This window comes from Haemaphysalis longicornis, unplaced genomic scaffold (assembly GCF_048455015.1).
Source record: "Haemaphysalis longicornis isolate Haplotype H1 unplaced genomic scaffold, Haemaphysalis longicornis Haplotype H1 scaffold_5, whole genome shotgun sequence".
In the NCBI taxonomy this organism is placed as follows: domain Eukaryota; kingdom Metazoa; phylum Arthropoda; class Arachnida; order Ixodida; family Ixodidae; genus Haemaphysalis; species Haemaphysalis longicornis.
In genome coordinates, this window is record NW_027526385.1 from 177,215,842 (window position 1) to 177,241,621 (window position 25,780).

Genomic DNA, 25,780 nt, shown 5'->3' on the forward strand with positions numbered 1-25,780 from the left:
ATGAAGTACTTCTTATACCGGGTAACTGTGCATTGTTTTGTTGTGTATGTTTTATTGTATTGCTCTGTGCATTGTACCATGCCCTCCTGCCTGGACCGAAGTGTGGTCCCCAGTATGTATTAAAAAAATAGATCAATTGCTACCTAATGCAACCTGGCAACATTAATAATATATCTTGGTGATGTCCCCAAGCATAGGCGTGCGCAGAGTTCTCGATTAGGGGGGGGGGGGGCAAAGTCTTACCGCTGCGCCCCCCCCCCCCTTTTCCCACTGAAGGCCTAGCGGCCTGAACGCAGTGCAAAGAGGGATGGTTATAAAATTTTTATTTCAAGGCCATGGAATATTGCAACACATACAAAATATTTCTGAGCAGAAATTTTTACTTTCATGTGTTACATCGGCAAGGCATGGGGCAACTTTGGCGCCCCCCTTCAGATTATTAGGGGGGGAGGCCGCCCCCCCTGCCCCCCCTGTGCGCACGCCTATGTCCCCAAGCATACAAACAATGCACAATTTTCTAAGCTTACCTAGAAAAAGGAAAAACCTCTTGAGTGAGTTTCTTGATGCGCATAGCATAGTTATATTACGCTTGGGTATTTCATGGTTATTGAATCTAAGTTATTGAAGGGCCTTTACCTAAAAGCATTTCAACTGGAGGCAAAAAGTTGACACACCTGCTTCAGGGGCCTCATAGACAGGCACTTCCACTATCTCAGAAAGCGTGTTTGTTTAGCATAAAGTGCAGCAGGGTGATTTCATGCCAAAGGGAACACGGCTATTTTTCAATCTTCCGGGTAGGCTTCAAATATTTATTTTAGCAATTTTGAGTCTAGACGTGATACTCGGTGAGGTATTTCTGGCGAAACAATTGTTTTTCGTCCTTACAGTGGCATCCAAAGACCTAAAAAAGACGTAAAATGTGATAACTTTTAAATTTTTTTGCCAAGGAGACATTACAGCTTACGATAGCATGTGTGAGCATTTAGACAGATCTAATAAGAGGCTAGGCTTCCGTAAAAAATAAATGCCGAGCTAAGTGATTTTCCACCTGAATCGACAGCGGTAATCTGAGAAAAATCGTCATAGTTTGATCATTTTCTTAGTCAACTTTTATTCAAATGAGCACAACAAAAATTTTTTACTGGTTTTCTAGGACATTTACATTAATTTTCAACGTTTCCAATCACAAAGCCTCATAGCGTTCCTTTGGTAAGAAACAAATAATATTGGATTTTTACAAAAACTGCCCCTAAGGGTACCGAAAACGGCCATGTGGGCAACATTGTACGGTCTTTAAAAATACCTAAAAGATAGCTCAATGTTATTTCTAAAGCATATAAAAAATTTGAAAAAGTACTTTGCCTTATTGCGGAGGAAATATTTTTTTGAAAATGATTCCTCACAGGCGGCTCCACGGCACCTGCCAAATGGCGAGCGCCGCCCGCAGCGACACCTTCCACAGCAGTCTGCTCTTGGCTGGCCGTGGCTGGTTCAGACCGGTTTAAAAGCAACCGCCGTCTGCTAAAAGGGTGTGAACACTACAGACGTCTGCGTCGTATGCGCAGTAGCAATTGATGGGGTCTCTTTTTTGCTGCGATGTAAACAGTAAAGTGACACTTCTCAGGTACCATGTCAGGTAACAGTGGTGACATTTCCGTTGGGCGGAAAGGTACGAAGATTCAAAATACTTTTCCAAATTTGAGGATGTGCCCATATCCTATCAAAGGTTCGTGAACATAGTGTTAGGCTGCACGAGCACGCTGCACTTCCCTGGAGCCTGTCAAACTGCACGGTTTTATTGCGCGGAATTGGCGTGTTCTCTTGAGCTCTTCAATATTTTTAAATAATGCGAAACTGCCAGAATTCACTTTGTGTTACGTGTTTAAAGCAGGTATTGTAACTCAGAGAAATCGATGATTACCTAAAGCCTCGAAAACTTCAGTGCCATCCCACTCTGTCAAGGAGGAGGATTTGCGACGCTGGGCGCATTCCAAGGAGTGAACGTAACAAAACACGTAGCTTGAAATTTGCGCTTGAGAGTATTTCTTATTTACCTAGCTAATGCAGCTTGGAAGTGGCATTTCTATTCCAGCCGACAGACATGAGGCTCTTTGTTTCGCTCCGGCAGAAGTCCATGTATTGAGAGCAGGCGGTAATCCCGGAAATTTACAACTTCACTGCGAACTACGGGATAAAGTAAATAAAACTCGGTGTATTGATAGCATTCTCTTAGCGACTAATTGCCTTATAATTTGTTTTGGGATAGCTTTAAGAAAGAGTTAAAGGCGTTTCTTTAAGAATACCCCCTCCGTAGACGGTCACATATTGGCAGCAGAGAGAGAGAGAGAAACACGGTTTAGTCCTGGTCAGGCTTAATACGGGCGGTTGAGCCGCGGAAGCGCAGCTATATTGGCGGTGAGATGTTTGAGTGGCGCCCCCTGGCTCTGACGTTGGCTTAGGGATTCGCGCCGCTGTCGTCCGCTACACTCCGCTTGTGAGGGGAAGCAGTGCCTGGGCTAGAAATCACCCGATTTGACGGCCGCATTTGTGCACATTCGCCCGTCGCCTAAGTGCACCACCACAATGGAACTCTCCCTGGCCAGCGGCCCGATACCCGAACACGATGAGGTTAGAGTACTTGGCCTTTTTATCCACAAACATCGACGGGTAGATACAACAATAGCCGCACTGCGTAAGGTGGGGGACCAGGTGGGCCGAAAGGTCCGCCGGGTTTCCAACCAACGCGGGGGATTACGGTGCAAAGACGCCTTCCGGCTGGCGCATGCATTCGTGATCAGTCGAGTCCTCTACTCGACTCCTCACCTTTACCTGCGCAAGTTTGACGAGAACGCCCTCGAAGTGATTCTCAGAAAGATGTACAAGCGTGCCCTCGACCTCCCGATAAACACGTCCAACTAGCGCCTCAGGGGCCTGGGGATGGTAAACACTTTCGCGGAGCTCCGGGAGGCACACTGAACTAATCAATATACAAGACTTTCAAAGACGCCGTCGGGACGCCGCCTATTAGCCCGGCTACACATCCACCACACAACTCTAACGGAAGAGCGCGTACGCATCCCCGAAGTCTGGAGATACGCCCTGCACGTGCGCCCTCTTCCGGCCAACATGACACGTGACGACCACAGTGGCAGGCGCCTGGCGCGGACGGAGGCACTGGGCCGCCACTATGGTAACAAGTACTGAATCTTTTACGTGGACGCCACAGGCCCTCACCATGGGGGGTGGTACACGGCCGCAGTCGTCCACCAAAACGTCGCGGTGAATGGCCTAACATTCAGAGCTCAAAACGTAACACAGACGGAGGAAGTCGCCATTGCGCTAGCAGCCGCAGAGCAGGAGTCGCGAGTCATCATCACCGACTCGAGGGGGGCCTGCAGAAACATTGAACAGGGGTACATTCCTCACTTTGCGTATTGCATCTTTCAAAATAGCGACTATATCGGGGCCCCCGCGTCTCGAACGATCGTATGGGCTCCTGCTCACATGGGCCTCGAAGGCAACGAAACAGCAGACGCCACTGCCTGGGCGCTCACTCTCCGGGCAACGTCTTCAGACCCTTCCGAAATGAATTCCGAACCCAAACAGGCCCCCACTTTTCGAGAAATTACTGAATTATACCTATTCGGCCACGCAGTTTATCCTAAGCCCTGTAAGGGCCTTACAAAGGCAGAGGAACGCACCCTCCTCCGTCTTCACACCAAAACATTGCTGTGCCCGGCAGTTTTAAAACACTTTGATCCTGCCTATAAAGGAGAATGCCCGCACTGTGCGGAGAAGTCTTCGGACATCTTCCACATTGTGTGGGCATGCCAATCAACTCCGAACCTCGCCCCAAAACCCAACCCCACCCGGGAGGACTGGGAGGCAGCCCTGCTCGGCTGCTCCGACTTAGTGAGCCAGAAGGCCCTGGTCGACCGAGCCCGAGCCGCAGCGATTGCCAATGGGCTTTTGTAATGAGAAGCCCACCTAGTAAATTGTGAGAGGTGGCGCCCTCCGGGCCACCTCAAACATCTTCCCTGTATATATCAGCAAAAAGTTTTTCAGACAGACAGACGGTTTAGTGCATTGCAAAGCGTATTTCTAGTAATTCAGTTATTTTTGCCAGCTTCTGATACATTTATAACCAAGGTTTATAACCAAGTCATATAACTTCGGCTCTAGTATAACAAAAATAAAACACGATCTTTCACTAGAAACACTGCATCTGCGCCGGCAAATCGCTCTCCTGTGCATTTTTCACAAATACATTCATAGCACCAGATTCCCCTTTGCGCATTATAACCCCTGTTTCCACATCACACAGATTATTTAACCAACGTAGCTTCGCACGCATGCACGGCACCACCAACGCATTTAATTCATCCGCTCTTCCACGTGCTATCCGCTTGTGGAATGATCTTCCTGATACCATCGCGTCGATGACTAACCCGGAAACATTCCGTCATCACTTGCAGATCCATTTATCAGATTGAACAGGAATGATTCCGTTCGCATTGGTTTTTTCTTAGTTTCGCATTGTGTTTTACTTGATGATGTTCTTATTTTTTGTATAATTCTCTTGCCGTTGTTACGATGATGTGATGAAGTTCTTTTTTTTTTGACAGCTTACTTGACTTGTTGATATCTGTATATGACATGACTAATTATTGTATAACTTTTGTTCGTTATTTTGGTGTGATTTCCTCCACAAGCCCCTCTTACTCAATGCCCTGCTGGGCCTGTAAGGTACCTTGAATGTTCATTTGAGTAATTTCAAGCTGTATCCCCCACAAGTTTGCAACACACGAGGAGAGAAAGAACAACTTTAATCAGAGCATTGGTCAGAAGATCGTGTGCAACTCCTCCTGTCTAGCTTATACACGCGGTTCAGCGCTCAGAGCTCCTTGATAAGTATTCAAGATGTGTAGGCTTCCCTACAGTATTTTTTAGATGCTCTTACGAAAACTCACCAGTCTACTACTTCATACCAAGCAGCGGGCCCCTACACGCGCATCGCACAGCAGGAAATAAAGCGGCTGTCTTCGCTTTCTTTCGTTGTTGTTCACTTTTATCAGATGAATGTTTTTTTTTTCTGTGCCCAACGCATTAATTTTTCTGCACCGTCACGAATGTCTTACTAGTAGGATTGGGGATGTTTGGGAGGCTCACAAAGATAGTGTGGATAGTTTCTTCAGGCCGTATGGCATACATTCCCTTCTTCACAAATTGGCGTTGGTTATGGCTGCGTGTAAGAAGGTGCATATACGCAGCGTATGTTCTTTATTCACATGTAAACACAATGAAATGGTTTGTGCTATGCAACCGCGATCGCACCATATGTGACATAGTCCAGGGTACTCTAAGGCGGCTTTTGTGCTCCTAATTTCTATCATAACCATCGTTATCATAACGAGCTGTCTCTCAACCCGAACAATAATGGCATGATTACGGTGTTGAAGGCTTCATATATTCGCTAACGAACGCAAAAAATAGTACACGGGCATATACTACAAGAATAAAAACCGATGAATAGTTCCAAGCAGCTCTTTATTCTTTTCCGACCATTCCAGGCGTAAAGAACAAATCCTGGAGTACTCGGGATGGCGTTCTATGAATTGAAGAAAATTACTGTTACTCTCTTGACCTGAACGAAGGACCCGGCCCACTAATCAGCCCGATGTTACTAAAGTTTTCTCCTCCTCCTCCTCTTCCTCTTGAGGGCAGTTTTCCTATAACGCATATCTGAATATCGGGGAGATATGGCTGCGGGTAATGTACCGAAATATCCCCCTGGTCTGAACAAACAGTGTTACCGTATCTTTACCGTAGACGTGTCTCGTTTTGCTAAGTAAACCTCTACACTGGTTAGAACCCTAATATAAAACAAGCATGCGCCACAGTAGGTTATATGGACCTCAACATACATCTTTTGCGCGCAATAGTGCATGTCGGCATACGTTCATGCCGTTACAACGTAAAAAGATGTGATACAATGCTTTCGAGCATTCGGCACGGCTGAAAAAACTGTTACCTTACATACGATTGCAGAGAATCGTAATGCCATCGGCCAAAGTCGACAGCCCCGAAGGCCGGGAATTTGGTTAGGTCTTCTATTTTCTTTGTTGTCTGTTACTAGCAGCTGGCTGTTCCTTTTGTTCGAAAGGTTGCTTAATGCGGAAGCTGACGCCCAGCTCCGACTCTGCGATGCACACAGGACCGGTTCGCTAGCAATGGGTCAATGCCGGCAATGTTTCTTTAGGAGCGGTATCCAACACTATACTTCAACCAGGGGCGGATCCAGGGTGGCACCAAGGGGGAGGGGCCTCACTACATTTGCATAGCAGGAAACAGGAAGGCGCGGAGAGCGAGATGAAAGTTGCCCCCTGAAGAAATCCACGCAAATACTCAATGCTTTTTCGTGCTGGTACGTGTACTAAACCTGTGTACCCCAAGCATGCTTATTTTAAAGGCGTAGAAGAAAACTAACCTTGCGGCGCTACATAATGTTCTGACCTATTTTTGTCCTGAAGAAACTCGGGAAAAGTACGCAGTGTGCACGTGCGACTGGTCAGTTAGTCGCAGTGGCCTAAGATGTTTGCAAGACAAATCCTAGCACGTCCGTCGTGATTTCTGGCGTTAAGTTCTACTCAGAGCTGGAAGTACAATTTATCCGACACATTGAATAAGGAAGGATTTACCGTAATTACCCTATTCTAACGCGCCCCCGATTCTAACGCGCACCCGATTTTCCAGGCAAAAAATTGAAAAAACTTGCACCTCCGATTGCAATGCGCACGGAACTTTGTGAGCAAGAAAAACGAATGCGAGAGGAACGGGCGATTTATTTCCCGAAGTAATCTCGCGCATCTCACTCCTCGTCGCTCTCCGAGAGCTCCTTGTCGCCTTTCGCTGACCGCGACATCAAGTCCTCGGTGCCATCAAGCGCGTTCGCGATGCCACACTTCTGACGGAATGTTCAGCCATGGCCGATGGGATCGTGGCCCACGCCTCGCACGCCCATCCCGCCAGCTTCTCCAAAGGCGCACGCTTCAGCAAACCGCTCGTTGTGAACGCGTGGGAGCCGCTCGTAAGCCGTGGAAGCGGCGCACCTTCGTTGCCGCTTCTCCCATTGCTGCTATCAAGCGCGCAAGTGGAATAATTTGACGATTTGTGTGAACGCTGATAGAAAACCCTAGGCGTGCTAGGCGCCTAGATCCGAAAAAGTGTTGCTAAAAGCTTTGGCGCCATCTTGAGATGGCGATGGCGATAGGTGAAACGAAATTTCAGCTGTTTCGGCAGTTTCGGTTTCGTATTCGATTCTAACGCGCATGCGATTTTTCGGCCTGTTTTTCCGGAAAAAAAGTGCGCGTTAGAATCCGGTAATTACGGTACTCTGTATATGCTATGTATTGGAGGGAAATGTCAAGCAAAAAGCAAAAAAGAGTCAGTATACATTGTTCTGATTTTTTATTTAATGCAAAGGGAGCGTCGGCGACTGAACCACAACGCCGAAAAAGCACAACCAAAAATTCCAATAAGGCATATGACATACTTTCAGACACATGGAATCGCTCAAGCACCGGACAGCATAAACTGAAGGTGCATACTGTGCCTAAATAAACATTTCAAATAAATTTCTTAGCTTCTAAACACACAAATGATTGATGTGAATGATACAAAAAGATGCATACACTAACGCACCCGACACAAAAAAGTCAATCTACAGCCATTCGTTTTTCGCTTGTAGACGGATTACAAAGATAACAGCACTCAATCTACAGCCATTCGTTTTTCCGTTATAGACGGATTACAGAGATAGCAGCAACCTGCGGTTAGCAGCATGAGCAAATCGCTCAATTACACTACTTACGTCGACGAAAATGTCCTGGTGTGTAGACAATAAAGAAAGTCCTAACAATCTATCTTCGCCCATGGTGGACCGAATCCACGTCTTCAGTCTGCGAAGAGTTTAGAAGCACCTTTCTGCTGTCGCAACGCTGATCGGCAGCGTCACCAGGAGCTGCAGGAGTGTGTGAATCGTTGAAAAAATGTCCTTATCGCAAGCGCCGAAGGCCTCAATGGCTGTCGACGGAATGCGCGCAGCACATTCCTTTTCTCTGCACCACTTGGCAAACCACAAGTCGTACTCAACGCGGAACGCCTGTTAAGGATTAGTCGGTGGCATGCGAGTAATTGAGCCGTACTTCATTGCAAAGCTGCTGCAAATCAGGCTACCTCCGGAAGTGCAACTAGCATGTACTAAATTAGAAGGCAACAAAGAAAAGAGCTGGAATATATCCAGCGTCTCAGATGAAAATCTTTGGATGATGTCCATGGTCACATTGTCCAACAGAGGCACGTAGGCAGTTTGTCTGAAGTAAGTGGCAACGTCACTCGTGGACATATTTTGGGAGCAAGCCTGTCTTTTCGGTGCGCGCTTCAGGCGAAGATCTGTCCCGATGTCCTCAGCGAGTGCAGTGGCCTCGTTAAAAATGTTAGAAAATCCGCTTTCGCTCAAACGTCGCTTTCCAGGCAGTACTGTCAGCGTGTCCTGTACAGCGTCTTGAGCCGTCCTAACGTCTATCGATGGCTTTTGAAACACCTTGCTGAGCGGATATGTGTGGGCCAAAAGATCCTTTAGGACCACCAAAGCAATAATGAATTGGCTATCAGATACCGCATCGAGAAGTGTTGCAGCTCTGAAGGCACTCTAGCGTTCCCTCCAGTGGGCGTTCGACGATCTTCGGGAGAGAGCTGCGGAACTGCTGAACACTTTCATGACGTTCGACCCATCGGGTTTCGCAGAATCCTGAGAGTTTCCCTCCAAACATCTGTTTGAAAACTTCATTCCTTTTAAACGAAGCTGTGATGAATGCAATTACTTCTTTTATCACACCGACAGCGTTTCGGATATCTTGCACTTCAGTTGATCTCGAAATTAATAAATTAAGAGCGTGATTGTAGCATGGGCATCTTAGAGCATGCGACGCACTTCTCTGAACCTATGCTACCGCTTCCTTCGTTTCAGACACCATCGTGCTATAACCATCTGTCCCAACTCCGACACAGTTTTTTAAATTCAGTCCATGCCTTTGTAGGATGGCGAGAACAGTGCGCCCCAGATCTTTACCTGTAATGGTTGGCTCGTGGACACTTTGATTCATGGTCTCAGAGTGCTCGGCAGATGGCCTTCTCAAAGAGATAAATTCAAGGAAGTCCTCGCGCAGTACGGCGTTATGCACGTAGCGCAACACCAGCGCTAGTTGCGATTCGTGGGCGATATCCGTAGTCTCATCAAACATGATGCTGTATAAAACCGCAGTTTTAGCTCTTTCTCTGATGATAGAACTGATTTGAGTACTGCAACAGGATATAAGCTCGTTCTGGATGGTCTTGCTGATGTACGTCTCCCGGCGTGACGAACGAGTGAGGTGTTCAGCAAGTCCTTGTCTCCGCTTTCAATCTAAAAACGTCAAAGTTCCCTGAAATTTCCTTTGTTCACGAAAGAAGAAAAGTTCATTTCACTTTCTTTCAAGAGCGCCTGATCATCTCTGCGTCCACGCAAAGAAATATTTTGCCGGTCAAAAAAAATTATAGTATTGACGATTGGCACTAGCTTTCGTCGATTTTCTTTAATCTGACACAATCGATGGGCGTTGAGCTGGTTTTCTACGCTTCTCTCAGGCGCGCTAATGCGCTGGAGAAACTCCTTCCCAGAACTCACAGCAGCCAAGTGATAGCTTTTTTTTTGCGTGAGTAGTCAGGCTACCGTCCTTCTTCAGCAAATTCTTGAACTGCGTTAGTGGCTTCGAAACCAGCTGCTGAAGAGGCACCGTTTTGTGCTTGCCGCCAACGTTTCCCGGCACAAAATGGGCGCAGTACTTGCAATAAAACCCTTTGTGAATATCCGAGAGGACCAACCACTCAAACTTATCAAAATGATCCCGTGTAGCATGACGTCGGACATCTTTTCCATCTTTTTTATGAAAAGAAAAAGGAAATGTGTAGCCTTTTGGGGGTTTCCAGTGCTCCTGTAGCAACATTTTCTTCGAGAAATCATCAAGTGGCTTGCCGATACAGCTGCCGATATCGTTCGGAACTCCTTGTATATTCTTGCTGTCCGCTGCGGGAAACTCAATGTAACCTGGCGGGTCTACTGCTGCATGTGGAATACAGAAGGCAGGACTGTAGTCACCGTGATCTGTTGCTTCGCCGCAAGAAAAAGCTGAATGAAGAATGGGTTTGGAAGAGCTTGCAACGCAAGAAGTATGGACGTCTGGAACCGTCGATGACGTTGGACTAGTAGTGTCAGTGCTGCCGGCAGCAGTGGTAATGCTGCCTTCAAGAGGAGTTTCCCTTGCTAGCCGCTTGAAGACGCTGTCCAGGGTCCTCAAGGCTGGTCTCTCCAGTTTTCGAATGGTTCTGTCCACCTCTACAGAAAAGAGTACCATTTAAAATTATGTGAATGACCAAGCATAAAAAATATCAACGGACCAATATTCAATGTTTACCCTGTAATGACCAAGCATGGTCAGCATGGTTTTACATTCACGAAAATTGTACCAAATTGTTCACATCTTCATTTATTTCCAGCCTAATGGGGAGTTTAATGATAACAACAAGAATACAATGAAAGTACCGTAATTACCGATTCTAACGCGCACCTTTTTTCCGGAAAAATAGGTCGAAAAATCGCATGCGCGTTAGAATCGTATACGAAACCGAAACTGCCACAACAACGGAAATTTCGTATCGCCATCGCCATCTCAAGATGGCGCCAAAGCTTTTAGCAACGATTTTAGAGTGAACTTGCTAGAAGTATTCTAGTTCACTATAACGATTTTTCGGACGCAGGAAGCATAGGCGCCTAGGCTTTTCTATCGGCGTTCACACAAACCGTCAAATCGTTCCACTTGCGCGCTTGATAACAGCAGTGGCAGCAGCGGCTCTCACGCGTTCAAAACGAGCGGTCGGCTGAAGCGTGCGCCTCTGGAGAAGCTCGCAGGATGGGCGTGCGAGGCGTGGGCCACGATGCCATCGACCATGGTTGAACGTCCGTTATGAAGTGTGGCATCGCGAACGCGCTTGACGCCACCAAGGACGAGATGTTGTGGTCAGCGGAGAGCGACGAGGAGTGAGATGAGTGAGATTACTTCGAGAAACATATCGCCCGTTTCTCTCGCATTCGTTTTTCTTGCTCACAAAGTTCCGTGCGCGTTACAATCGGAGGTGCAAGTTTTTTCGTTTTTTTGCCGGGAAAATCGGGTGCGCGTTAGAATCGGGGGCGCGTTAGAATCGAGTAATTATACTATTTCACTTAACTATTTTTTAAAATAGCAATTTATTATTCACTGGTTTAGTGCGCTGCTCACAACAAATTTCACCACAGTATGTGGAAAAAAGCTATTACGGACATTGTGTCAAAGGGACAATAAAGAACGGAAAATCTATTTCACTCGTATTAGTAAATTACCATTGCACAATTCCAAAAACGCCACCCTTGCCGAGAAAAGGCTTATAATAAACCATAAAATGCCCAAGAAACAAAACGAAAAATAAAAACAAACTCCTCTATAGGGCTTATCGAGATGCGTAAACATTTCCCACTAATCGCCTGCAACCAAGTGATGCGTCTTACGTTACGTGTGGACAGACAGATTTACGCTTGGGGTAGGCATAGAAATACTTACGCATTCAAAACAGATGGGAAGTGAAGGCGCCTTGAAGTTCCCGCACTATCCCACTGTGACCTCACAGATTTCAATAGCGTTTGCTGTGACCTATGTGATTTGTTATCGGTAAAAATGGATTACATTATTGCGTTCTGAGGGAGACAGGGACCTAACATGCGAAGTTTATGGAACTTTGATTGAGCCATCGTCACCAAAATGCGAAAACAACTTTGGAATGGCACGAGATAAAAAAAATTGGCCGCGTATCTGCTCGCTTCTCTGCAAATGGCGTCGAAAGACGATAGTCTTCTGCAGCCACTGCCACGCCATGTATTCCCTCTCAACACCCCCCCCCCCCCTCGCGCTCTTCCCCGCCCGTTCCCATGACAAACGCCGTATATTTTAGCTAAATTAAATTCAATTTTCCCACCGCAATGGTCCCGCGCCCCCTGTCGGAACCTGTTACAGTTCGACTTGGGGTTGCGCTCGCGAGCCAGCTTATTAATTTTTTATTTGTTGGACAGAACATTAAAACATAGCTTTTACCGCGTTTTCTATCCATTTGCTGTCATAAAAATCAAGGCCACGTCTATTCTTAATTTCATCTATTATTCTTATTTCATTTGCTTTATGCGGGGGCAGTTCTGGACTTCCCAGGAGCTGCTCAAAACTGCTCTGGACAGGCAAAGAGACCAAAGGTGTTGCACAAATCTCGGGAGCTTTCCTTTTTTTTTTTTTGCTCAATCTTTGTCGTCTGCATCGGCGCTGCCGAGCCGTGCTCCCTTGCTCATGGCCTTGGCGGCTGCTGTGGGGCAGCGCTTGGCAGCGAAAACCGCGGGAATGGGAAACAGTGAACGAGCCGCCGGGGTGGGAGGAGGGGGGGGGGGGTGAAATGTGAGGCGGCGCGAAGTCGACATGTGCCTGCTATGAGCCCAAAGCCATGCACACATGGAGGAACATTACGTTGTTGGCGGATAAAACGGATAGGCCTCGTGCGCTGCCCAGGGGGCGCTGCGCAAGCGGCTTCCGGGCAGTACTTCGGGGTAGTACAAAGCTGCGCGGGTCCCATAGGATCCCGTGTTGACAGAAGCAAAATGAGCTCGATTCTCCCAATTGTTTTGCGACATGGTCACCAGCCCATCCCCGACGAGTCCGATCTCTTCTGGCGATCAACTTGGCATTAGTGGGAAAAGCTTTGCAGCGCTAAATACGTCTACAGCACCGACGAAAGTGCCGGGACGGTGACTGCACTCGGCCACTCGCAGGTTCACCGATCGATGGTCGTATAAAGTGAAATTTGAAGCGAAACTTTTAGTTTAAACTAATACTCTAGGTGAAGGACTTTTCAGCAACAGCCGATCAGAAAAGAAGGGTGACGCAATCGGCGATGATCGCGCTTTAAAAAGCCAGCGAGTCCGGCGGAACGCAGGCTCGTCTGCTCCGGCGCGCCGCCCTTTTGAGCACCTGCGCACTATGCGTGCACTTTCAATAAACAGTGCTCGTTTGCGTCGCCGTTACGAATACATGGTGCAGCGTTAGCCAATTGCCGTTTTGTTGCGTGTCTCAGTGACAAAATTCAGCGAGCGTCAGAAGCGTGAAATATATGTTTTGCGATTCCGCAATTAGTGGCCGTAGAACGTCGGGTGAACCGAGAGGCCGCTCGCTTTCCTTGTTTGCGCTCACTTTACCTAATTACGCTCTTGCATCAATTCTCAGTTCGCACTTAATAGGCTAGAATGAGGGTCAGCAACGTTTTGAAGTGTAGGGCCGAGTTGCATGCAGCCGACACGGCAGAGGGCTGGACGGCAAATCGGGTGGGATGGGGAGGGGGGCTTTGAATGCAAAGAGAAAAAATTCAGCGAATCGCCAATAATATTTCACAATAATATGGCGAAGTGTGAAGACGGGGGACAATTAACTGGAAGTGACCAATTTGCTGTTCTTGTCTCGCTGTCCAACTCCATTTGAGGACAAAACTGGCGTGTCGGCGTTCAGATTGTTAGAGACGAAGATAAACAAAACAGTCAGTGATGATCGCATGTACATAATCGGGGCCGCGCCGTGTATGCGGCTGTGTTATGTTATGTAGTGTAAATATAGAAGTACAGATTTCTGCAGGCAGCGGGCGTGCGATTTGGTGGTTGCTTTGCGTCATTTAATAGCGATTAATTTTATTTATTTCACGCAATGCCTCATCTACTCGCTAGTACACGTTGTGGTGTTATAGAGGGGTTAAAGTAGATTGGTTTACTTTCCCCTGCAATAGCAAAACCGGCGACGAGAGAGACTAATCCGTCTTCGTCTTCTCGTTTCGCCCAGCTAGCAAGCTATCTCCCACCCCGCGGCTGCGCGCTGTGCCGCGCCAGCCGCGGCGGGCCGTGGCTCACCGGAACAAAGGAAGCGACAAGTGTTTTCGCTCATTGACATTTATTACAGGATAATAAACATTCAAAGAGCATGCAGGCTAGCTGGTTGACGGCGAGGATCTAGTTCCTCGCCCGGGCAATGTAAGGGAATCGAGAGGTTCGACTCACCGCGACAACAGTCATCTCCGGGGGCGCCTCAGCGCGCTCGCGTGTGCCTCGCTGGGACGCCGATGGCAGCCATTGTCGCCCTCCTTTTTGCCCGACCCTCGAAGGAAGGAGATCACCAGGCGCGTCCTGACGCCTTGCTTCCCGAGCTCCGACTCCCCGCGCGCAGCTTGCCTCCCGCGCGTGCTCGCCGGCTTAAAGGAGCCATGAAGAGAAAACAAAAGTTGCTTTTATTCGAAAGATTTCGTGTTTTATAGTGCCCCCAGCGCTTGTCCGGATACAAACGGTGCTTTATTCACTGAGAAATTAAACAATTTAGGTTAAAATTTTGATTTTCCCGCTCAATCGTGCGTTTTCGTGCTCCCAAGTGACATCACTGAAACCGACCGCTCTGCAGCCTAGAGTACCTTCATTCACGCATCCGCCGTACAGGGTAGGGACACGTATACGTTGGCGCCGCCATTTTCAGTTGCTCGCTCGCCGCCGAAGCAAGTCATTGTGTCAAAACCGCGCTAAAATTATCGCCGCAACGCGGTTTACTGAAAAAGTTTGAATCATATTGTCTGTTTCGCGTTGCTAGGTCTCGTGGGAAACGAAAAGAATAACGCGTTGAGCCCGTTGGCCCAATTGCGGCGGCACGGGACCGTTCAAAGGTTGTCTCCACGCTGTAGAGTGGTGTTGGTTTGATCCCGCGTTTCTTTACGTTCCGTAACCTAGATGGCGCCACCATACCGTGGCAAGCGTTTGGTTTGTTTTTGCCCGCATTTAAACCTGGCTTGTTTTTGTTCTGGGAGAAAATATTCGTGCCCTGAAACAGTGCTCGCTCGACAAATGGGGTCACGTAAGACACCGTTGCTTGCGTCAATCGGCCAGTGTCGTCTGAGACAACCCCAAGCCCCGTAGTGCTGTGCAGCGAAACCAAAGCATGCTGTGCGCAGTACGAACAGCAGAACGCATCAGTACTTCTATGTTTACATGTGCTTTCTTAACTTCCACTGTTTGTCCCATCAATCTTATTGCTTTGTAAAGAATGTGCCCTAAATGTAAGCGCAAATCGCTCGTTCGTCTAGTTTGTAAGTTCTACCTAATTTGCGTCTGCTTCTGCCAGCCTCCGCCAATCGCAGAGCTTAGCCCATGTGACGACATAGGTTCTGTTGCGGGAAATGAGCTGGTGGGTCGCATGACCATTCCCGTTTTTCCTAATTATGTAGCTTATTTGAGCGAAGTTTACGTTAAAAGTGGTGTCAGTATGATTCTAACGAGACAATCTTTTGAATGAACCGAACTTGTGTTTTCTCTTCATGGCTCCTTTAGAGACACTCCTACGGCGAGGAGGTAGATCCCCCTCGCCGACGTCTTGCCGAGCAAATTCCTGCGAGGAGCAAGCGGTGTGGCGAAGCCGAACCAAAGGGAACGCGCTAAGGTCGCGTTCGCACAACGTGTACCCTGCCGTTCGTAAATCATGCGGCGTAAAACGTTACGCAAGGATCATTTAGTTAGCGAAAATACAAAACAAAATTTCCACTCGTTTTCAAGGCGGCCCCAGGCCAGAAGTGTCAGCTAGCTGAGTCGGCTGCGCAATTCTTGGGTTCGCTTGCATGCCCCCGCTGAAGCAACCTTTTGCCGTTACCTAGCGTTCCGTGTTTATGCTACTCGTGAACTTTCCTTTGTCGACCGCACGCAAGAAGAAAGAACGGTAATCGTCGTAAGGAAGTTAGAACACCCGACCTGGCGATACTGTCCCACGCCGCGACGACCGCGACAGCTCGCTCAAAAGAAAGCCGATAAATCGGCTTGTTTGAGCGGATATTATTTTGTTTAGTCTCTACAACTACTTTAAGGGCTATTTCATACAGTATGCAGTCATTTAAACGCCCCGTAAAGCGATTAAATTACGTACAACCAAGTTTCACTCTGCCTTGTAATTGAAAACGCATGGAGGGCGGCTGGGGTCGTCTGCTTTTGTACTACCCAGAGGCGTCGGCCACTAGGGGCGCTGCATGTCGCCAAAACTCCAGCGCAGGAGGCCTATAGGTGGAGATGGGTATGAAAGGGGAAAGCAAGGGGGGTGAGCAGGTGTCTTGGGTGGGGGCCCGGCCCCCAGGCCCCCCCCCCCCTCTGGATCCGCCACTGACTTCAACTCACGCCTTGGGCTAGTGTATGCGATTTTAAGTATATTATTATGATAAAAAGTTACGCATAAGCAAAATATGGTGCGGACAAGCATCAGACGTCAACCGAGCGCAACGAAACAGCAGGGAGAGTGAGCTTGAGTGAAGCAAACGACTAATGCGAGAATCCCTAAGCCGACGTCACGGAGGCACGCTTCGCAGCGCCGCCGTTTGTCGCGCTCACCACCCATAGGCCCGAGCCCTGTCGACCAGGGCGCACTGGGACTGGGCGTCCGAGCGTGCGAGGGGAGACAGCCAGGAGTCGGGGGGTTGGGTAAGGGAAGACGAAGCAGGGCGGGGCAGCAGACGGGCATTCCGCAGCGTCTACTATATATGTGAACAATGTATCAGTCAATAAACTCGGCGTACCAGCGTCGTGTTAGGGGCTGGTTTCGGAATATTGTTTGTGATATCTATATTTCATTAAGAGCTACGTAGTGATTTACATGGCTGTGGATCGAGCGCGTGCGATTTTCTGTCAACGTGACTTCCGTTAGCCCACACTAATGGGGAAACCGACACATATACAGCTTCGCTAAAAACGTGAAGCGCCGCTATGGAGCTGTCTAACCAAATACATTTCGAACATGAGTTCTATGAGCAATGGGGAAATACGTTGTTTGCTATATTATATCGTACAAGATATTTCTTACTCTCACAGATGCAAGGTTTATGAAACAACCGCGTGACTCATTGTTGCAGTGTCGTCAATCGTCCACCCGATTGTTGATTCGGTCCTCGGCGATGTCATCGTAGGTACTACGCACGAAGTGCCTGGATCAAGCAGTTCAATGACCTGCCGCCTGACCAACAAGATGTAATTTCTGATCGGGTTAGAAGGCCGAAGTTGACCATCACCAACATATGTGCGCACCATTATAATGTGTAGTTTTCAAAGTACACTAAGCGCACAGCCTTGAAACTGTGCACGGATCCACTTGGAAACCACGAACGCCCTTGACGCGGAACAACGGTTATTACCAACACGCTGGCGCAAAGCTTGAAGTCCTTGAACTTAGTGCCTGGGGATAGGCTATGTCCCAAGTGTTACAGCCAGTGTACCAAAATGAAAAAAAAAACAATGGCTGGACTTGAGTCTGAAGACACAACACAAATGGTATGCGCTGAAGTTTCTGACACTTTCCCCAGTCCAGCGTCGCATACTCCAAGGAGACGGAAGCGTCCTGCGAGCCAACCTCCCATTGTTGAGTTTAAATAGAGAAAACTGCTAAAATCTACGGTCGATGCAAGCGTCAACACTGACACTAGTGTGCCTCTAATAAAAGCACTATGTGATGACGGAAGACTGGCAGAAGATTACAAGATCCTGCTGTCCAGCCTTCGAAACAAATACCGCAATGCACGTTCGCGGCAGCAAAAGCTCGGAATCCTTGCTTTGTGCCCACAGTTTTGGACGATCCCTCAAGTCTGCCAGTACTTTAATTGCGGGGAAAAGCTGGTGCGATCCGCGAGGCGCCACCGTGAGTCGAAAGGCCTACTAGAAAATCATAGTACAAGAAGAAAGCGTCCCCTGAAGGTCAGTGTGAAAACGTCGATAACGAATTTTTACCAGGATGACTGTATATCGTACTGCCTCACCCCCCCAAAAAAAAGACGTCGTGCGAGGAAACCAAAAGCGCCTGCTTTTGTTGAACCTAAAAAAAGCTTTCGTTCAGTGGAAGCAAGAAAACCCGATTCTGCAAGCGTCGTTTTCCACCTTCGCATCTCTTCGACCTCCTTGGTGCGAACTTGCTGGATCGGCTGGTACACAAGCTGTTTGGGTGTGTGAGTACCACCAGAACGTAAAGCTGATGCTACATGCATTGAACATACATGAGGCAGCTTATTCCCTTATGGCTATGACTGTCTGTAGTCTGGAAAATCAAGATTGCATGCTCAACGCCTGCTCCCGATGTCCTGGCCTCGCGCCGTTAAAGAATTTCCTTCGAAACCACACCCCCGAATAGGATGAAATTAGGTACAAGCAGTGGGTGCGCGCAGACAAGTGTCTCTTAATGACAGTAGTTTCAACTCCATCGGAGTAATGGATGAGCTCGTTGAAAGGCTGGAAAAACCTAGAAGGCAACATTACGTTAGCAAATCGCAGTCCAATTATCTTCGAAGTTTGAAAGCCACTCTTGCCCCAACTGAGGCAATTGCCTTAATGAATTTCGAATTTCGCAGAAAATTATAACTTCATTGGGCAGGACGCCTCCCAATCTTTCCACTGGAACGCCTCCCAAGCTGCACTTCACCCCATTGTTCTCTTCGTTATGAGCCACGATCACGAACCTGGTTCAAACTCTTGCTCTTGTGTTTCCTAAGTTGTCGTATCTGACGCCCTGAAGCACGACAACGCAGCGGTTCATGCATTTGAACGTCATTTCCTGCACGAAAACAGGCGAAAAAAAGAAACTTAATAATAATACATTATTTCACAGGTGGTGCGGCATCTCAGTATAAAAATAGGAAGAACTTTACAAGACTTCGGACTGGAAGCAACATGGCATTTCTTTGCGCCTTCTCACGGCAAGAGTCCTTGTGATGGCTTAGGGGGCACACTGAAAATGCTGGCTAGCAGACCCAGCCTCCGGAGACCGCTCGACAGTCAAATATTGACGCCAGAAGACCTGTATGATTGGGTGAGCCAATCAATGAAATCAGTGAACGCACTTTGGGTCCCCGACCATGCTGTAACAGCGTAAAGACAAAGCCTCTGCAGCCGCTACGAAACAGCTAGATCTATTCCAAAGACGTGCAAACACCATCATTTAGCACCCAAAGGACAAGGATGCGTCTCAGCGAAAATCACGTCGAGTTCTACCGCCGAACAAGTGTACTCAGGGCAACACTGAAACCGGCCTTCTGCGCTTCAGCAATGGTGTGAAGTGGCCAGCATGCCTGCATTGAAACATGGGCACTGAACACGGCTGAAGTTGCCTCTTTCGTTAAAATCGTTCAGTAGGACGTGTCCGCATAGGTGAAAAAAAAAAAAAAGAAAAGCTGCATTACAGTGTTTTTTTCCCTTATCACCCGAGAACATTTCTTTTATAAATATTGCTGGTTATCGTTGTATACGTATGTAGGCGAACGATTCGTCCCCCTCCCATATCTTGCATCTGGCAAGCGTTCCTACGGAGGAGCGTGCCGCGGTGCCGGCTGTGGGGACTCATATTGAAAAAATGTTTTGTCCGCAATAAGAAAAAGTATTGTTTTAATTTTTTATATGCTTTGGAAATAACATTGAGCTATCTTTTTGGTATTTTTTAGAGACCCCGTTGCCCACACGGCCGTTTTTGGTTCATTGTAGGGCCAGTTTTTGTAAAAATCCAATATTATACGTTTATTACCAAAAGAATGCTGTGAGGCTTTGTATTTTGAAAAGCTGAAAATAAATGTAGATGTCCCAGAGAACCTGTACGCATATTTTTGTTGTGGTCATTTGAATAAAAGTTGTCTGAACAAATGGTCAAACTATGACAATTTTTTTCAGATTACCGCTGTTGATTCGCGCGGAAAATCGCTTACCTCGGCGTTTGTTTTTTTACGGCGGCGTAGCCTCTAATTATATCTGTTTACCTGCTCGCACATGCTATCGTAAGCTGTAATGGCTCCTGGGCAAAAATATTATCAAGTAATTACTTTTTACGTCTTCTCCAGGTCTTTGGAGACCGCTGTAACGTCGAAAAAATGGTTCGCCAGAAATATTGTACCGAGTATCACTTCTCGACTCATAATGGCTAAAATAAATTTTTGAAGCCTATCCGGAATTTTGAAAAATTACCGGGTCTCCTTTGGCATGGAATGACCCAGTAACAAATACGACTTCCATTTACACGAATATCTTCGAAGCATTGTCCAGTTTGAACTTCCCTTTGCTATAAAAGCAAACAGTTTTAAAGAGCACCTCCACAAATCGCGACGACAATCAGCTGACGCATCCAGGGGGGTGGAGAGGTGTGTGAAACATGTTAAAATAACGCTGTAGAGATGGGACATACAGAGACGACTACACAGGACTAGCGCTGGATATTAACTAAATTAGCTTACCACACACAAACGAAGATATACAGAAACAGCGCACGCGCGAACACGAGGAAGCAAGGAGGAAAAAAATCAGGGAAAAAAGCAATCGAGGGGAAGTGATTTGTTTTTTTTTTAAATAAGGAATGAAATGGCTTGGGGGATATTATTGTGGTCTCATAGGAGCTCACCTTCATTTAGCGCAGTCCGGAAGCGGGAATAGTAGGGGAAATATGATAGCAGAGAGAAACGTGAAGATTAGAAAGGTGAGGAAAGAGTAGAGAAGAGTAGTTCCACTGTGGTCGATTCCGTCGCACACAACACACCACGAACACTGTTGGCTGGCGTAATGCTGCGTACGGGAGACGAGAAGCCTCGAAGGGAACGGTGAATCGTGGAGGCGAGCTTGCTGTGACGAAGAGCGAAGTCTACGGTGGTCCCGCCCGCTTCTGAGTTCGCTGGATTGGAGTGCGGCTGACAGACTGGGGGGCGGGAGCTGGCACTCGACCGCTCACACCAGCAAATCGAAAGTCGGGCGACATCCAAATCCAGGGCGACGGCCCGCGCGCACAACAGGCCGCCGAAATGAAGTCCCTCCGAAGCAGAGGAGCGCGAAAAAACACGTCCGCTCAACTTTGAAGCGACGACCGAACTCCCGTGACGCATCCGCAAAAGCTACCTCTCCGAGCGTACGAAGTACCCGCTAATCCACGAGCTACCCTTCTAAGTTGCGGAGAGTTCAAAACTGCCTCTTACACGTTAGCATGTCACAAAAGTTCGCTACCTACCACAGGAAAACTTCGCACAACGGTTTCACACCAAAGTTACACTGTCTTTACAAATATTTCTAGGGACCATAGTTAAACGGCGCACTCCCGGCAACGGAGACAGCCATGATGGAATTAGTTGGTTGCTAAGGGAATACTCAGTACTGCCGCCAACTCTAGTAGGCAAAAAGACAGCGGGCAACGCTGTGAGGGTGGCATCATGGCTGCACTCGAGTTTAGCACGGTTTCAATACACGGGCTGGCCGGGCAGCGTTTCCTCTAGAATCAGTTCTATGGCTTGCAATCGAGGGGCCATGATTCAGCAACCGCGAATTATATTATGACATACTCCAGGATTACAATACAGTACGTGATAGTTCTGCTCTTTGCCGCTTCTAATGTGGTGGGCCGTACAGAACCAAAAACCTTGCTTCTAGCATGATTGCTAAAAACTTAGCTTCAATACAAAATCCTGCTAATATTCAATCAAAACCCACAAAAGGTTACAACACAGTCTTCAGAAAGCTGTTTCGTTTATTAAAAAATGACGCGGAATAACACGACATGAGAGAATCGTGCTGAACTTGAAAGCTGCTATCACTGGTAAATACAGTGCAAAATGTTTATCACAAGGCGCGGCAACTTTTAATAAATTTTGTCCATATGTACACCAAAAATGATCGAGTTTTGATGTATCTTCGCTTCACCCTCTGGCTTCAGCCAACGCCACCTATGTAGGCCGATTTAAGCCGCCGCCAGCCAGAGCCGGAGTCCTTGCTGTTCTGGCAACAAACATTACGCAGCGTTTTTCTTGCGGTGGTCGAGCGTAACCGGGTAACGAAGTGTAACCACGTAGTATGTTTTCGTTCAGTATGTTTGCAAGGTACAAGATAAATCGTTGAGCATACGGACGTTCCAAATTTTATCCGGTGGACGTCGCCGACTACGAGCGAGATAGTTTTGTAAAGTGTTTTGGCCCGGCGACAGTGAGACGTGGGGAGGTTATAACAAAGCCACCATCATTAGCATGGCCGGTAAGTCTCCTTACACTTAAATTGGGCATATTATTGTCTGAGCGGGCATTCACAGTTTTCCATCTACCACTGACCACAGAAAGTAAGGAATGAATGTTGGTGTAGCGAGGGAGCCGTCGGAAGGCGCGGAGGCCCGCTACACCGTATATTGCGCCGAACAAAAAGGCTCGTATTACCAAGATGCAAATTAATTAGCCTAACACGCTTTATTCAAGGCAGTGCTGACTACCGGTCATATTGGCTACGAATTCATCTGCGTAGTTTGTGTCCATGTTGAGCTGTCGCCAAGGCACATTCTCTCGTACGGGCTTCCAAATCGTGGTTTTTCTGTGAAGGCTTCGTTGCTCGTAGCCACTACTGTAATGTTATTCGTAAATGCTCTTATCGAACATGACGCACGTAAACGCTAAGCCAATAGAATAGCGACCACTTGGGGACGTTGATTTGGGGAATTCAATATCTGTGCGAAAGTTCACCTCATAACAATCATTAAACGCGTGAAGTGCGTTTGTGACTTTTTGTGGTTGCATTTTTTGTGTAAGCACACGTACATAAGCGGTTGCCGATTTATGCGTGCACATGCAGCGAGCGGAGGTAGAGTGGGGGTCGTGCGTGCGAAAGTATAGGTTTCATGCCCTCAGTGATAAAATGTACGTTGCGCTGGCGGTAGTCTTACATTTCACATAGACGTCAAACAGCGAAATGCGACCGGTCCCTTGTTTTCACTGCTCGAGCAAATTGGGTTGTGTGCTACACAGACAGTACGATGCCTACGACGCGGGAGGGAAACAGACTGCCCCTTGTTTGTTCGCTGGAATAAAGCTCGAGTCCTTTCAAGTTTCGTTCTGCGATGCGGCTAGCAAGTATGCTCAACTGCAAATTACAAACAAACGTGGTTTGTTTCGTGCACTCCGTCGAGTGCGGCCAGCTTCGCGGTCATCCATCTTAACAGAATAAAGGGGCACCAATTTTATTGCTCAGTATGTGGAAACATCGTGTTTAGTTCTATGAAGCAGTACATGTTAAGGACAGAGTACTTGCAGTCTAATTTTCAGTCTTTTTGTGTTGCTTGTAATGGTCTTGCATGGAATGTATTGTTTTGTTCTGTCGATGCAGATTCCTTCTGGCAGTACCTTCAGATGAAGGGCTGCTAGCCAGGAGGTATGCAAAAGCGACACAAGCTGCTAAGGCATCTAGCGCAAGAGTGCGTGGATTTGCACCAATAAGAAAGTACATGGGCTTGCTTACCAATTTGGTTGCATCAAACTCAGGCTCAGTGTCTCTACTGTTTTAATTAAAAAAGTCAGTTAATGAAATAATTTTTGATTGTCTGCATTGATAGTTTGTTTTCTTGGGACGTTCTCACTAATATATTAATATTAGTGGCAAAATCTATTGCTATTTTGTGCACTCGATGTTTAATTCCGTTTGCAGCTTTAGAAAACTGTTTTAAACGCCGATCGATAATCATTCATAAAGATTAATGTTAGGGACTGTGCACTTCTGGTCTTAATTTGACAAGCAAATTCTAATGGAACTGTTGTACTTTTGTATTTTCAGCATGGAACTCCATCTGTGTCTGCAGAATTGAGACTGTAAAATAGGAGTTTCAATTCTGTAGTTTTTTTCTGTGATTTGGCTCGCAGAATATTTGGGCTGTTGTGGCTGGTTACGTGCTGGGAATAGCACGAATTGAGCGTATGGCCACATTCAAAAAACACTGATATTTGCTGGAACAAAAATATAATGAATGCATTGCACAAGAGGTCAGGGCAAACTTCACGAATACATAACACAAGAAAGCACCAGGATTGCGACAGCACTGCGATGAGACATAGAACTCCGACAGGACATGCGACACATGAAAGAACATCAGAACTGCGACAGGACTACGGCACATGACTGAACATCAGGGTCAATGACGGAACACAAGAATCAAGACAGGAATACGACACACGACAAAACTTGAGAACCACGACACGACAACAATACAAAAAGATGATTGTACGACACGCAAAAATACTGCAAACGACGAAATACAAGAATTTTTCCAGCTGTCATTTTCGACTGGGGCGGATACAGTGACTGTTTTTGATCGACCTCGGAGCTGCAACAGAAGCCCCTTGTGAAGAACAACGTTTTCACCGAAAATGAAACCCGACCTACACGACAGCCACCATTTTCTTTTCTTCACAAGCACACCTGGGGCCACCCAGGGGCTATAGGGGGTTGTATGATGTCGTCGTCGAGCATGTCTTTAACTCGCATCTGGATAGCTTAGCGCTTGTGTTTCAAGTTACCGCCGCCCCAAGTTACAGCCACGACAAGTTACAGACAACCACGACAACTTACATGGTGGCTGTCGTGGATGTAAGTTGTCGTGGTTGTCTGTAACTTGTCGTGGCTGTAACGTGGGGTGGCTGTAAGTTGAAACACAAGAGCTAAGCTATCCAGATGCGAGTTAAAGACATGCTCGACGACGACATCATACAACCCCCTATAGCCCTTGGGTGGCACCAGGTGTGCTTGTGAAGAAAAGAAAACGATACCCTGAGGCTCTGCGTTGAGTACCGACCATTGAACAAAATAAAAAAAAAACGTATAAACCCTTCCACGAATTTCCTGACGACCACTGCCCCTCGTAGAACTTCCCTTCGATGGACCGGGAAACCGGGTACTGGAGAATCGAAGTGGACGAGAGGGACCGTGAGAAGACAGCATTTATAACGCCGGACAGACTGTACGAGTTCAAGGTGATGCCGTTTGGACTGTGCCCGGCACCAGTGACGTTGCTAATAGTCATATACGCTGTGCTAGCCTGGCCTAAGTGGCACACCTGCCTCGTCTACCTCGACGACGTAATCTTATTCGCCCGGAGCTTCGACGAGAACCTTGCAAGGTTAGACTCGGTACATGATGCAATCCGAACATCAAGATTAACACTGAAACCTAAGAAGTGCCGCTTTGCGTACTAGAAAATGAAGATTTGGGCTACGTCGTCAACGTTGATGGAATCGTTCCTGGCCCAGAAAAAACGTTATCTACAGCGAACTTCCCTAGGCCAAAGTAAAAAAAGGAGTTCGAAGATTCCTCGGAGTGCGCACGTACTATCGGCGCTTCACCGCAACCTTCGCACGAATTGCAGAGCCACTTACGCGCTTGCCGAAAGATAGCACACCCTTCTGCAGGAAAGACGCCCAAGTGGAAGCATTTGACGAGCTGCAATGACGCCTGCAAACCCGCCAGTGCTCGCTCATTTCGACAGGAACGCCGTAACAAAAATGCGCAAAGACGTCAGTTACATCAGCCTGGGTGCCGTTCTCGTTCAAAAGATAAGCGGTTGCGAAAAAATATTACCCTATGCCAGCCATCGTTTTTCAAAAGAAGAGAAAAACTGCTCAGGCTCTGACAAAGAGTGACTTGCTATCATACGAGCAATTTCTAAGTTCCGCCCGTGCGTGTATGGCAGACAATTCAAAGTGCCACGAACAATATATTGGGTTTGTTTACTTATGTGTTTTGTTTTTACCGCCCCGCCGCGCCCGGTCATGTTATCTGTGCGAAGCGAAGGGCGTGTTCCAG

The 25,780-nt window shown here is 47.4% G+C and overlaps 1 pseudogene; it reads left to right on the top strand.

Moving 5' to 3' along the window:
- Nucleotides 1–3,126: 3,126 nt before the first annotated feature.
- On the top strand, nt 3,127–3,975 carry LOC144139525 (uncharacterized; annotated as a pseudogene).
- Nucleotides 3,976–25,780: the final 21,805 nt, after the last annotated feature.